Genomic DNA, 13,534 nt, shown 5'->3' with positions numbered 1-13,534 from the left:
AAAAATAAAGTCTGACACTGTTTCCCCATCTATTTGCCATGACGTGATGGGACCAGATGCCATGATCTTCATTTTCTGAATGTTGAGCTTTAAAAAAGCCAACTTTTTCACTTTCCTCTTTCACTTTCATCAAGAGGCTTTTTAGTTCCTCTTCACTTTCTGCCATAAGGGTGGTGTCATCTGCATATCTGAGGTTATTGATATTTCTCCCAGAAATATTGATTCCAGCTTGTGCTTCTTCCAGACCAGCGTTTCTCATGATGTACTCTGTATATACATGTATAATTTGGGGGTCTTTGTAAATGTTTTTAAACCAGTCATAGATGCATACTGAGTTAAGCTTCTTATGTCTTTTGAATCCCATAAGTTTCTTATGCAATTTTAGTGGGAAATATTTTAAAATCTTCCTTTAGCATTGTGAATTTTATTTTTCTTTGTATTTGTTCCAGTTCTTGCTTTATGTAACTCAGGCAATTTGTTGGCTCCATTAGGATCTATGTTATAATTTCCTGGACAACTGTACCTCTTCAGAATATGAAATATACCATCTTTGTTTCTCTTGAAGCATTTTTTTTTGCTTTGAATTATATTTTGTCTAATATAATGTTGTCACACTGCAGGTTTTTTTGTTACCATCTGCTCTATAAATCTTTTTCAAAGATTTTTTCCCTAAGATTTATTTCTATGTCCTGTTTGTATTTCTTGCAAGAGCATATAGTTGAATCACCTTGGTTTTGTTTTTTACCCATTCTGAGAGTATTTAGCAAGTGAATTATTTTATGGTAATTACTGATATAGATATATAGAGTAGAAATAAAATTTAACCAAGTGGTATTATAGTTCTACTCAGGGAAATATTCCTATAAAGTTTTTGGATGATTTTCTTCCCTTTCTTCTTTCTAGTCTCTTCCTAAAGATAGAGGTTATAATTTTAGAAATATTCTCTAAGTCTTCTAATTTCATTTTCCTATTTTTCATATTTTTGTTCTTTTGAATTATCTTCTCACTTTTTTAGTTCCATCCTCTACAGTGTTGCTTTTAAGCTTTGTCTTTCGCTCTCAGTCTATCTATTCTAATGGTTCTTTCACTAATGGTGATTTTATTTTCAGTTTTCCCGATGGTTGTTCATATAATCTGATTTTGTTTTACGGACATGTAATCTCTGTGGGGCTTGCCAGGTGGCGCTAGTGGTAAAGAACCCATCTGCCAATGCAGGAGACGTAAAGAGACACAGGTTCGAACCCTGAGTCAGAAGATCCCTGGAGGATGTGGCAACCTACTCCAGCATTCTCACCTGGAGAATCCCCATGGTCAGGGGAGCTTGGTAGGCTATAGTTCATAGCGTCGCAGAGTCAGACACAGCTCAAGCGACTTAGCATACGCACAATCTCTGTATTCCCTCTGAAGATATTATTCATAATAACATTTCCTTTAATGCCTGCATCTCTTTCCTCCATCAACTCTTGTTTTCACTTATTTTGGTTCTTTTGTTTATGAGTTTGGTTGTTTCTCTCAGCTTGTCTATTTACCTAGCATGTTGGGTCACTCTGATGTGGATTCTTATTTGTGTTTGAGACACTCCCTAACTTCCTTGTAAATACTATGCCTTTTGAACAAGGCTTGTTTCCAGTGATGTAGGGGAGAGGCAGAGTGTATTCTCAAGGTACTGTGTTTATTAATAATTGGTCTTCTGGGCCTGGGCATCTCGTGTTTCTCCAGCTCTAAGCTGCTTCCTGGGGCCAGAGTGCTCAAGCTCACGAGTCCTACATTGGATTGAGGGAAGCATTCCCACCTGCCGCACTGTAGTATCCCAGCCTCTCATTCTATTGTTCCCTGAACCCTGAGGCTGTGACCACCCCAGAGTTACACCCTCCAGGGACAATAGACCTCTTCTGTGTGTCCTTGGTCTACATTTATTTTATCCCAAGCTTATTATGACTAACAAAATTTTTAATGCTGATATTAATATTTAATACTCTGCTGGATCAGAATCCATCACAACCTACTACCTATTCCCAGAGTAATTTAATAGAATTGAGCCCTTTCATAAACTAAGTTTCAGAAAGTCTTAAATTTTTATTGCATTCAATAAAATATTTACACCTTGAATTTGCCTAAGGCTGTCTCCTTAAAATGTAAAAAAAAAACAATTCCAATTTAGAATGAGATATTTCTCAGAATTATACTGCACATTTCAATGTGTTCCACAGGGTTTATAATTAATAGTCAAAGCAGCACCTGCTCTAAATCTTAATTGCTTTCTTCCCCATGAAAACTCCAGGCTGGAGGTGTTGGTGAATTGATTTGTACCACATAATATGGCTGCAGACACAGCTTGGCAGGCACAATACAGAAAGCTGAACACAGTATTGAAATTTTTCCCAAGGAAAAGCTTAATTATAACTGCTTCAGGCATTCAAGTCAAGTACCTGCTAATGAACATGATTGTGACAGTACTGCTATTTACCACTTGAAGTCACACATATGTCTGGACATCCAAAGACATTGAAGAGGGGCATAAATTTATCTGATAACAATAGAGACACTCTAGAGTCCAGTAACTCAGTTTAGCATAAACTGTCTTTTATATTCAACCTCACTGTCTCTTTCATTTAACTGTGTCCTTCTCAGTAGAGGAGTCCTAGGCTGTGAGTTCACCTGTTCTGTCCTGTGGGTACACTACTCGCCTTCTCTGGACCTCGGCTTTCTTATCCTGCAAAAAGGCTGCAGAGTCAGGCAAGGCAAAGCACAGTTGCTACCAAAAGTGGAGCTGGCACTAGCTCTAAAGCTCCAAGAATAATTACTTCAAAAAGTATACATGGAAATGCCACTTTTGTAACTTAAACTGGGCTCCTAAAATAATTTTTATTGTTTTTCCTGCTAAACAAGAAATATGTGCTTATTTCAGAAAAATATAAAAAATTCAGAGAAAGGAAGAAAATTTCTTGCACTGTTTAACAACTGCATTTTTAATGTCCTAGGGGAACATAAAAGTTTTAAAAAGCATAAAGATGAATTCTGTGTAGTGTGGATGCTTGATTTGTTAGCTTGATTTTTCCTGTAATAAATTTATTCTGAAACAAGATTCAGGGGTATTTCCTGATATACAGTCATCCATCCATGCAGGCAGCATTTCTAGAGTTTCCTTGCTATGCCTTATCCCTACTGCTGTGAGTGTTACATGTAGAGTCGGTCTGTTCTTTCTGTGCCTAACTACAACTGTATGGTTTTTCCACAGAGATGGGGGTGGGGGGCGGAGATTGGTTGATGGGTTTTGCTTTGTTATTTACTTATTTATTTTTTTGCAAACTGAGTCCAACAATACATTAAGAGAATCATACACCATAATCATTATGTCAAGGATTTAAGGATTTTTCAGTATCCACAAATCAAGAAATGTGATACATCACATAACAAATTGTTGTTGTTTTTGTTTCAGCTTCGCACTATGGGGCAGGAGGACCCTGTCCTGTGCTTGACTCAGCATCCACCTGGATGATGGAAGCTCTCTCATGGTTGAGTGCAGACCAGGAGATACCAGTCCAGTATCAAATCGAGCTTTCCTGCCATCATGCTTTAAATCCATTCTCCAAAAGAAATATTTTACAAACATGATTTACTTTCGGAGGTGATGTTATCACTTTTCCCCCTAGTCACTTGGGTGGGGTACATAGCTTCCCTGGAGGGGCAGAAAGCATCCCTCAGTAGAAAGGGTCACTCCGACCATGCAGCCCATTACACCCTTAACGGCGTGCTGGAAAACCTAAAAGCGCAGAGGCCATTTCCCATCTCACGTCTTACTATAACTGTTGTTCTGACAGTCCCTATCTGGAGTAGAACAAGGAGCCCCATTATTAGCATGCCCTGAAGGAACTAGCAACACAAAAGAAAGCCAGGCTTATTAATTCAGTCACAGTCTTGCGGATTCCCAATTCAGCTTCTTGTGCTAATGAAACATGTGTAGTACTTGACAGTCTCTGTTGAAATTTGCTGTCATATTTACAGTTTACCAGAGTTTTTTCTACTGCAATTTCTAAAAAAGTGACAGGGATTTCCCAGCAGTCTAGTACTTTATTTCTCTGGATTTATTTGAGATGTCAGTAAATGCAAGATATGAGGGGGAAATGTGTGTTTTTACAAAGAACATTTATTTGATGCTTCAACAATGTCTTGCATAAAAAGATAGTTATACGTGAATTGTCATCTTATTATTCATAAGTATATCTTTCAATATATATTGATTAGCCCAAATGAATAATGCTCAGACACAAATTACCCTCACAAGCTATGAAATATATTCACACTGTATATGTAGGCACATAAATCACACATATATGTGTGTTTTATGTAATTATTTTAGGTGTGCACATGAATACATTTTGGAAGCCATTTTATTTTCTTTGTGTTTATTCACAAAATATATACAGAGGAAAAGATGTTATCAGTGTTTATAAGTTCCAGCAAATTTTAGACAACTTCAGCTCTGGAGTATTAACTTTCTGTTGGAAGTAACTTTAAAAAACAATATGAAATTCTGTGGCCATTTGAATTTACCTAGACTGACTTTGCAAAGGCTTAATCTATTATTTATTAAGAGCCTGCCCAGCATTGTCCTAATGAAACAAGACACAGTCTCTAGGTTTTGAGGATACTGTGCTTTTGGAGATGAACAGTATGTGTTACAAAAGGACAGAGAAGTGGCAATAAACTGCTGTAGTTACTGACAGGATATTGACACCAGGGCCAGGCACAGTGCGGCCACTGAAGTGACAGTGGCTTAGTCTACGCGAAGGTGAAAAAGGGAGATTCTCTCTCATGCTGTGTCCATGGCTGAGTCTCTTGTGTGGTCTCACAAGGTGACATTATGATCCACAATTTAAGGGTAACACATTCATGGGACCTATTGAAAGGTGACACTAGGAGTTAAATGAGTGAACTGGGTTCCAGCTGCTGCCCTGAATTTCTTCCCATCATTGCGTCTCTTCTTAAAAGTCACTCTACACATAGATATCACCAGATGGTCAATGCTGAAATCAGATTGATTATATTCTTTGCAGCCAAAGATGGAGAAGCTCTATACAGTCAACAAAAAACAAGGCCTGGAGCTGACTGTGGCTCAGATCATGAGCTCCTTATTACAAAATTGTGACTTAAGTTGAAGGAAGTAGGGAAACCCTCTAGGCCATTCAGGTGTGCTGCTGCTGCTAAGTCGTGTCAGTGGTGTCCGACTGTGTGTGACTCCAGAGACGGCAGCCCACCAGGCTCCCCCGTCCCTGGGATTCTTCAGGCAAGAATACTGGAGTGGGTTGCCATTTCCTTCCCCAATGCATGAAAGTGAAAAGGGAAAGTGAAGTCTCTCAGTCGTGTCCCGCTCTTCGTGACTCCATGGACTGTAGCCTACCAGGCTCCTCTGTCTATGGGATTTTCCAGGCAAGAGTACTGGAGTGGGTTGCCATTGCCTTCTCCCATTCAGGTACAACCTAAATCAAATCCCTTACGGTTATACAGTAGAAATGACAAACAGATTCAAGGGATTAGATCTAATAGACAGAGAACCTGAAGAACTGTGGATGGAGGTTTGTGATACTATGCAGAAGGCAGTGACAAAAACTATCCCCAAGAAAAAGAAATGGAACAAGGCAAAATGGTTGTCTGAGGAGGCCTTACAAATAGTTGAGAAAAGAAAAGAACTGAAAGACAAAGGAGAAAAGGAAAGATACACTCATCTGAATTCGGAGTTCCAAAAAATAGCAAGGAGAGATAAGAAACCCTTCTTAAGTAAAGAACACAAAGAAATAGAGGAAAACAGTAGAATGGAAAAGACTAGAGACCTTTTCAAGAAAATTAGAGATACCAAGTGAACATTTCATGCAAAGCTGGACACAATAAAGGACAGAAACAGTAAGGATCTAACAAGCAGAAGATATAAAGAATAGGTGGCAAGAATACACAGAAGAATCATACAAAAAAGGTCTCAATGACTTGGATAACCATGATGGTGTGATCCTGGAATGTGAAGTCAAGTGGGCCTTAGAACAAAGCTAGTGGAGGTGATGGAATTTCCGCTGAAATATTTCAAATCCTACATGATGATGCTGTTAAAGTGCTGCACTCAATATACCAGCAAATCTGGAAAACTCATTAGTGGCTACAGGACTCGAAAAGGTCATTTTCATTCCAATTCCAAAGAAGGGCAATGCCAAAGAATGTTCAAACTACCGCACAATTGCACTCATTTCACATGCTAGCAAGATAATGCTCAAAATCCTTCAAGTTAGGCTTGAACAATACGTGAACTGAGAAATTCCAGAAATACAAAATGGATTTAGGAAAGGCAGAAGAACCAGAGATCAAATTGACAACATCCATTGAATAATAGAAAAAGCAAGGAAATTCCTGGAAAACATCTACTTCTGCTTCATTGACTACCCTAAAGCCTTTGACTGTGGATCACAAAAAACTGTGAAAAATTCTTAAAGAGATAGGAATACCAGACCACCTTACCTGCCTCTTGAGAAACCTGTATGCAGGTCAAGAAACAATAGTTAGAACTGGACATGGAACAACAGACTGGTTCCAAATTGGGAAAGGAGTATGTCAAGGCTGTATATTGTCATCCTGATTATTTAACTTCTATGCAGAGTACATCATGAGAAATGCCAGGCTGGATGAAGCACAAGCTGGAATCAAGATTGCTGGAAGAAATATCAATAACCTCAGATATGCAGATGACACCACCCTTAAGGCAGAAAGTGAAGAAGAACTAAAGAGCCTCTTGATGAAAGTGAAAGAGGAGAGTGAAAAAGTTGGCTTAAAGCTTAACAAAGCTTTAAGCTTTAGAAAACTAACATCATGGCATCTGGTCCCATCACTTCATGGCAAATAGATGGGGAAACAGTGGAAACAGTGACAGACTTTATTTTCTTGGGCTCCAAAATCACTGCAGATGGTGGCTGCAGCCATGAAATTAAAAGATGCTTGTTCCTTGGAAGAAAAGCTATGACAAACCTAGACAGTATATTAAAAAGCAGAGACATCACTTTGCCAACAAAGGTCCATCTAGTCAAGGCTATGGTTTTTCCAGTAGTCATGTATGGATGTGAGAGTTGGACCATAAAGAAGGCTGAGCACTGAAGAATTGAAGCTTTCAAACTGTGATGCTGGAGAAGATTTTTGAGAGTCCTTTGGACAGCTAGGAGATCAGACCAGCCAATCCTAAAGGAGATCAGTCCTGAATATTCGTTGGAAGGATTGATGTTGAAGCTGAAGCTCCAGTAGTTTGGCTACCTCATGTGAAGAGCCTACTTGTTGGAAAAGACCCTGATGCTGGGAAAGATTGAGAGCAAAAGAAGAAGGGAGTGACAGAGGATGAGATAGTTGGATGGCATCACTGATTCAATGGACATGAGTTTGTGCAAACTCCAGAAGACAGTGAAGGATAGGGAAGCCTGGTGTGCTGCCATCCATGGGGTGACAAAGAGTCAGACACCACTGAGCAACTGAACAACAACTAAAAATAACCAGTTGTGACTGACTCGTGTTCACTTATTCTACATCAAAAATCACAAATAAAATCCACAGCACTTCTGGGACTTCCCTGGTGGTCCAGCGGTTAAGACTCCATGCCCCCAGTGCAGGGGGCCAGGGCTCGATTCCCGGGCTGCGAACTAGATCGCACGTGCCGCAACTAAGAGTTCACCCAAGATCGAAGATCCCACATACTGCCACTAAGATCTGGTGCAGCCAAATAAATAAATAAATTTAAAAAAAAATTCACAGCACTTCTTACAGAGCTAAGCTCTGCCTTGTTATCATCCTTGTATTTAAGTGGAAAGAATGATCTGTTTCCAGTTAAAAATTAGAGGTCATTTTCCTTCCTTGGGTAGGTTTTAAAAAAAGTAATGGCAATGATTTCTATCGGCTGATTAGATTTTCTCAGCAATGTGTGTTTTTCTCAGCAGTTTGTAGTTCACTGGGTTAGAGTTGGGGTTCTCAGCTGGGGGTAGTTTTGTTTCCAAAAAGATAGTCAGTAGATCTGGAGACACTTCTGGTTGTCCTGGGCGAGGGGAGGTGCTGCCTGCATGAGAGAGGTCGGGGGTGCAGAAAGATATCCTGTGATGCACAGTGCAGCCCCCTCAGCAGAGGGGGTTATCCAGTCCAAAATGTCGGTAGCGTCAAGGTGGAGGACTCCTGTGTTGGAGGACATGATTTTTATAAAACAGTGACTACAGGAGAAAATTGGAATAATGGCCTGAGTAGAAGGAGTGAATATTTTTTCAGAAGTTCATCTCTTGGTTGTGAAAGCTTAAAGGCATGTTCACTTCAGACACCGCCAGCAAAACCTATGGATGGAGGCAGCAACAGCTCTCTGACCTGTCTGAAATGGAAGTCACTGAATTTCTGCTCTGTAGGCAACTCCCTCCTGCTTCTAATCCACGTCGTCTATACATGCACACACCCTCCCTTCTCTCCCAACTCACTGTGTCTTCTACTCTTCATCGTCCATGATTTTCCCTTCCCAAGTTGCATATCAGTTCTTAAATGCTGTTTTATGTCACCAAGAACTCCCACTCACAAGATATGCAACCCCAGAGTCTGCAACCTAATTTTAGACAGCTGAATACTTCTTTAAATTAAAAGAATTTTGATGGCAGGAGCTGATAACAGCTACGCACTTTTTTTTTTTTTTTTTCTGGCATTCACAGAGAGACATGTATTTCAAAAGGCTGCCTCTTCTTTCCTGGATACCATTAGAGGAAAAATAAAGCAATTTACCCTTTGAAGTCTTTTTATTCTAAAAAAAGGCAGTGGGGGTGGGGTGGGGGGTTGGGTGGGTGGGTAGTGAGGGTGAGAGATAGAATGAAAAAGGGAACTTTCCTCAAAGGAAATATTCTAGACAGATGACTTGATTTAGAGCTCTTACATGCACTTAGCTTTTTAACAGTCTGAATAACTCAGCAAATCTGAAACAAAGAAGGTTTTTAAAAAGCATCCCATGGCCGGGACTGTGGGTAATGAAATTTGCTTTGAACAATATGAGCACTGTGTGTGAGTGTTTCGGATGATGACCAGAACATACACACAAAAATCTTTGTTCTGTTGGTGCCGTTCTAATTTTAGAACCAGATTAGACCTGTGCTCTTGCCACCGTGGAATTTTGCTTCCCGTGGAAATAGCCACTCCTTCCCTAGAAGTGGGCAGAAGACACTGTTTCAAACAGAGATGTCTTGAGGTGGAAGTGGCAAGGCTGTGGCACATGCCTGGCACAACTGCTGGTCCCCGCTCCCCCTTCCTTTCCCACGCCAGCACAGGAAAGGCGCCTTTCTGGTTGAGCCCAAACAAGGTCCCCGGATTCTCACAAAGCATTCCTTCCTGTCTAAGCCCCTGAAGGGGTCTCACTGTAGAGTAGATCTAGAGTAGGTAAGAGGTTTTAGTTTTCTCTTTTCACGCAGCCTAACACAGTGCTGTTTATAAAATGCAACCAACAAAATCCACTACTTTCACTGGACTGAAAGTTCCTATAACTCCTGAATGCTCAAGTAAATTACTCTCCCTCTAGCTAATACTCACATATCATTATTAATATAAATACTAACTTACATTACTATTAATAATGAAGTCCTCAGAAAGAGTACCTGGCACAAATAAGTGCTTGTTGAAAATTAGGTATTATTGTTATTAATGTTACTGCTATTATTATTATTAGACCATCAAAGTCTCCAAAGAGTGTTGGTTTGTAAAAAGAGGGTTTTGCTAGTATCATTGTTGAAGATATGGTTCATGATATAACTAGGCTCACCCCCTTGATGTGACTAATTTTGAGGGTAATTTGGGCTAACTTCTTGGTACTGGATTTTGTGATGGCAGACAGACCATTCTTAGGAGATAGGCTGCTTCCTTTCTGTTCAGAGAATACTTGACAAGTCCTTGCAAAGCCTTTTCCTGTCTAATGTTCTCTTCTGATATATGGAGCTGTCCAAGCTCAGTTTCTATTCCATGAGCCTCTTCATATTTAGTAAAGAGCAGTAAATAAAAGCTGGGAGAGACCTAACTCTTACTTTGACTTCCACACCATACACTTCAATTTTTCTTTTCACTCATTTTAAGTCTTCTATGTGACCATTATGTAATTATTCCAAATGTTGGGAAGCCAGTTGTGCTCATGACTCAGTTATGTCTAAAATCTCTCCAGCATTTTCAAACACTTACAAAACATAGCTGAAGACCTCCCTGCAAGGTGTCATTCCTTTTGCACCCCTCTGAATGCCTTCTCCTTTCTCAATGCAGTCACCCTGTTTCCTGCACACATGGCTGTGGATAAATCCCTAGGAGCACAGGTGTGAAGAGAGGAGGTCTGCCTTGTAGAATGCTCATCTGGGTTATCTGTGACAACAGCTTCCACAGTTGAGGCAAGTGTCTATGTGAGCAGCTGCACACAGATATTGGATTGGGGGATGCTCAAAAGACTTATTTGGCTTATTAATGACTGAGGCACTGCAATAGGAAAGCTTAAAACTGTTCAAACACAAATGTTGTTGGTAATATTAATGTGTGAAGCCACCCCAATCACTCACATCAATGAGATGAGTTTCTCCAGTACTTTCCTAAGAGCACCTTTGAATGGGGAACATGGAGGTAAAAGATGAAGGAGAGCTCAGCTAGAGCAAGGGGATTCCAGTGAGATGAGTATCTGCAGTAATAGTCCTAGAACCAGCCCTGCTCACAGGGAGAGGGGTAACAGATGCTGTTTCCATCTCAGAAATGGCTTAGAGTAATTTAGTGATGTTCTCAAGGCTATAAAATGCAGTCATAGCATGGCCCAAAGTTTTATGATCAAAATTCTGATGTTCTTTATCTCACTGTACAGAAGAGGAAGAAAAGGCAGTTTCTATTTTCATTAAATTTCAATTTTCACCCAGTTCTAGTAAAATTTAAATTCAAGTTTCATTTAGCTAGAATCAAGATTGCCAAGAGAAATATCAATAACCTCAGATATGCAGATGAAAAAGACTCTGATGTTGGGAAAGACTGAAGGCAGGAGGAGAAGGGGACGACAAAGGATGAGATGGTTGGCTGGCATCACCAACTCGAAGGACCTGGGTTTGAACAAATTCTGGGAGATAGTGAAGGACAGGGAAGCCTGGCACATTGCAGTCCATGGGGTCACAAAGAGTTGGACACGACTTAGCGACTGAACAATTACCCATTCCCCTGCCTCTGAAAATAATAATAGCGAACACATATAAGGCTGTATATTGTCACCCTGCTTATTTAAGTTATATGCAGAGTACATTATGAGAAACGCTGGGCTGGATGAAGCACAAGCTGGAATCAAGATTGCCGGGAGAATTACCAATAACCTCAGATATGCAGATGATACCACCCTTATGGCAGAAAGTGAAGAAGAACTAAAGAGCCTCTTGATGAAAGTGAAAGAGGAGAGTTAAAAAGTTGGCTTAAAGCTCAACATTCAAAAAACTAAGATCATGACATCTGGTCCCATCACTTCATGGCAAATAGATGGGGAAACAGTGTTAGACTTTATTTTTCTAGGCTCCAAAATCACTGCAGATGGTGACTGCAGCCATGAAATTAAAAGATGCTTGCTCCTTGGAAGGAAGATTATGACCAACCTAGACAGCATATTGAAAAGTAGAGACATTACTTTGTCAACAAAGGTCCGTCTAGTCAAGGCTATGGTTTTTCCAGTAGTCATGTATGCATGTGAGAGTTGGACTATAAAGAAAGCTGAGCACCAAAGAATTTATACTTTTGAACTTGGTGTTGGAGAAGACTCTTCAGAGTCCCTTGGACTGCAAGGAGATCCAATCAGTCAATCCTAAAGGAAATCAATCCTGAATATTCATTGGAAGGACTGATGTTGAAGCTGAAACTCCAATACTTTGGCCACCTGATGTGAAGAACTGACTCATTTGAAAAGACCCTGATGCTGGGAAAGATTGAAAGCAGGATGAGAAGGGGACGACAGAGGATGAGATGGTTGGATGGCATCACTGACTCAATGGACATAAGTTTAAGTAAACTCCGGGAATTGGTGATGGACAGGGAGGCCTGGCGTGCCTATGGGGTAGGAAAGAGTCAGACACGACTGAGTGACTGAACTGAACTGAACACATATAAGCACTCACCAAGGCTTAAGGATTGCCCTAGATGCATAGCATATATTAACATATTTAATCCTCACTATTAACTATCTCCAGTTTACAGATGAGGAAACAGAGGCTCACACTGTAAGTAACTTGCTTAGGTTTTACAATTAATAAGTGACAAAGCCAGGATTTGAATCTGAACAGTTTGGTTCAAATCCATGTTTTAACTTCCTCAGTAGCATATCTCTTTATGTAGTAAAGAACTAAAACAATTTTAGAGAATGTAGATTTCTAGTATACTGGTGAAATAATTAGCTGTCTGAGATTGCTTCAAGATAGTGACAAGGCTGAGGACAAGAGTGAGTGGGGATATGAAACAAGACTGGATGTAGAATGATGACTTAGGACTGGGTGACATGTGTATAGGACTTTGTTTTACTGGTTTCTCTGCTTTTTTAAAAAATTCTGCTTTATGGAGGTACAATGGACATACAGAATTGTAAAATATGTATACATTGTGAAAGATTCCCCCATTTGCTTCATTAACACATCTATCACCTCACATATTTATCTTTGTGTGTGTATATTGGCAGGGATGGTGGTGGAAATTAAAGTTCTATTCTCTTGGTAAATTTAATTATGCAATACAATGTTATCAACTACAGTCACCATGTTTTATGTTAAAGCCTCAGAACTTATTTATTTTATATCTGAAAGTTCATACCTATTTACCAACTTCTCCCTGATTCCCTCACCCACCAGCCACTTTTCTATTTTGTTTCAATGAATTTGACTTAAAAAAAAAAGATTCTATGTGAAGTGAGATCATTTTTGTTTTTCTCTGTTTAGCTTATTTCACTTAGCATAATGCCCTCAAGGTCCATCCATGTTTTTGCAAATGGCCATATTTCCTTCTTCCTCATAGCTGAATAATATTCCATTGTATATAAATGCCACATCTTTATCAATTCATCTGTTGCTGGACACTTGAGTTGTTTCTGTATCTTGCCTATTGTGAATAATGTGGCAGTGAATATGAGTACAGATATGTTTTCAATATTCTGATTTTATTTCTTTTAAATAAATATTCAGTAATAAGATTGCTGATTATATGATAGTTCTGCTTTTAATTTTTTGAGGAAACTTCATGCTGTTTTCCATAGTGACTCATCATTTTACATTCACATAAGACAATGTACTTTATTGTCTCAGAACATTTGCTTTTAGTAACCACTTCCTATAACTTATTCTCCTATCTTCCATGGCCAGTTGGTTCTATTCTTCATCTGGTAGTCCATGACAATGAGAAAAGGACCCGTGATCCCTCACTCAGTCACTCTGTAAATATATATTGAGGAACTATTAGGGATGGTGAAGAACTAAGAGAAAGTCCCTCTTCTGTCATGGAATTGATATTTTCAAAA

The sequence above is a fragment of the Bos grunniens genome, chromosome 27 (genome assembly GCF_055505025.1).
Source record: "Bos grunniens cultivar Pamir isolate PY7600 chromosome 27, Bosgru_T2T1.0, whole genome shotgun sequence".
Lineage (NCBI taxonomy): Eukaryota > Metazoa > Chordata > Mammalia > Artiodactyla > Bovidae > Bos > Bos grunniens.
Note: the sequence above shows the minus strand (reverse complement) of the source record.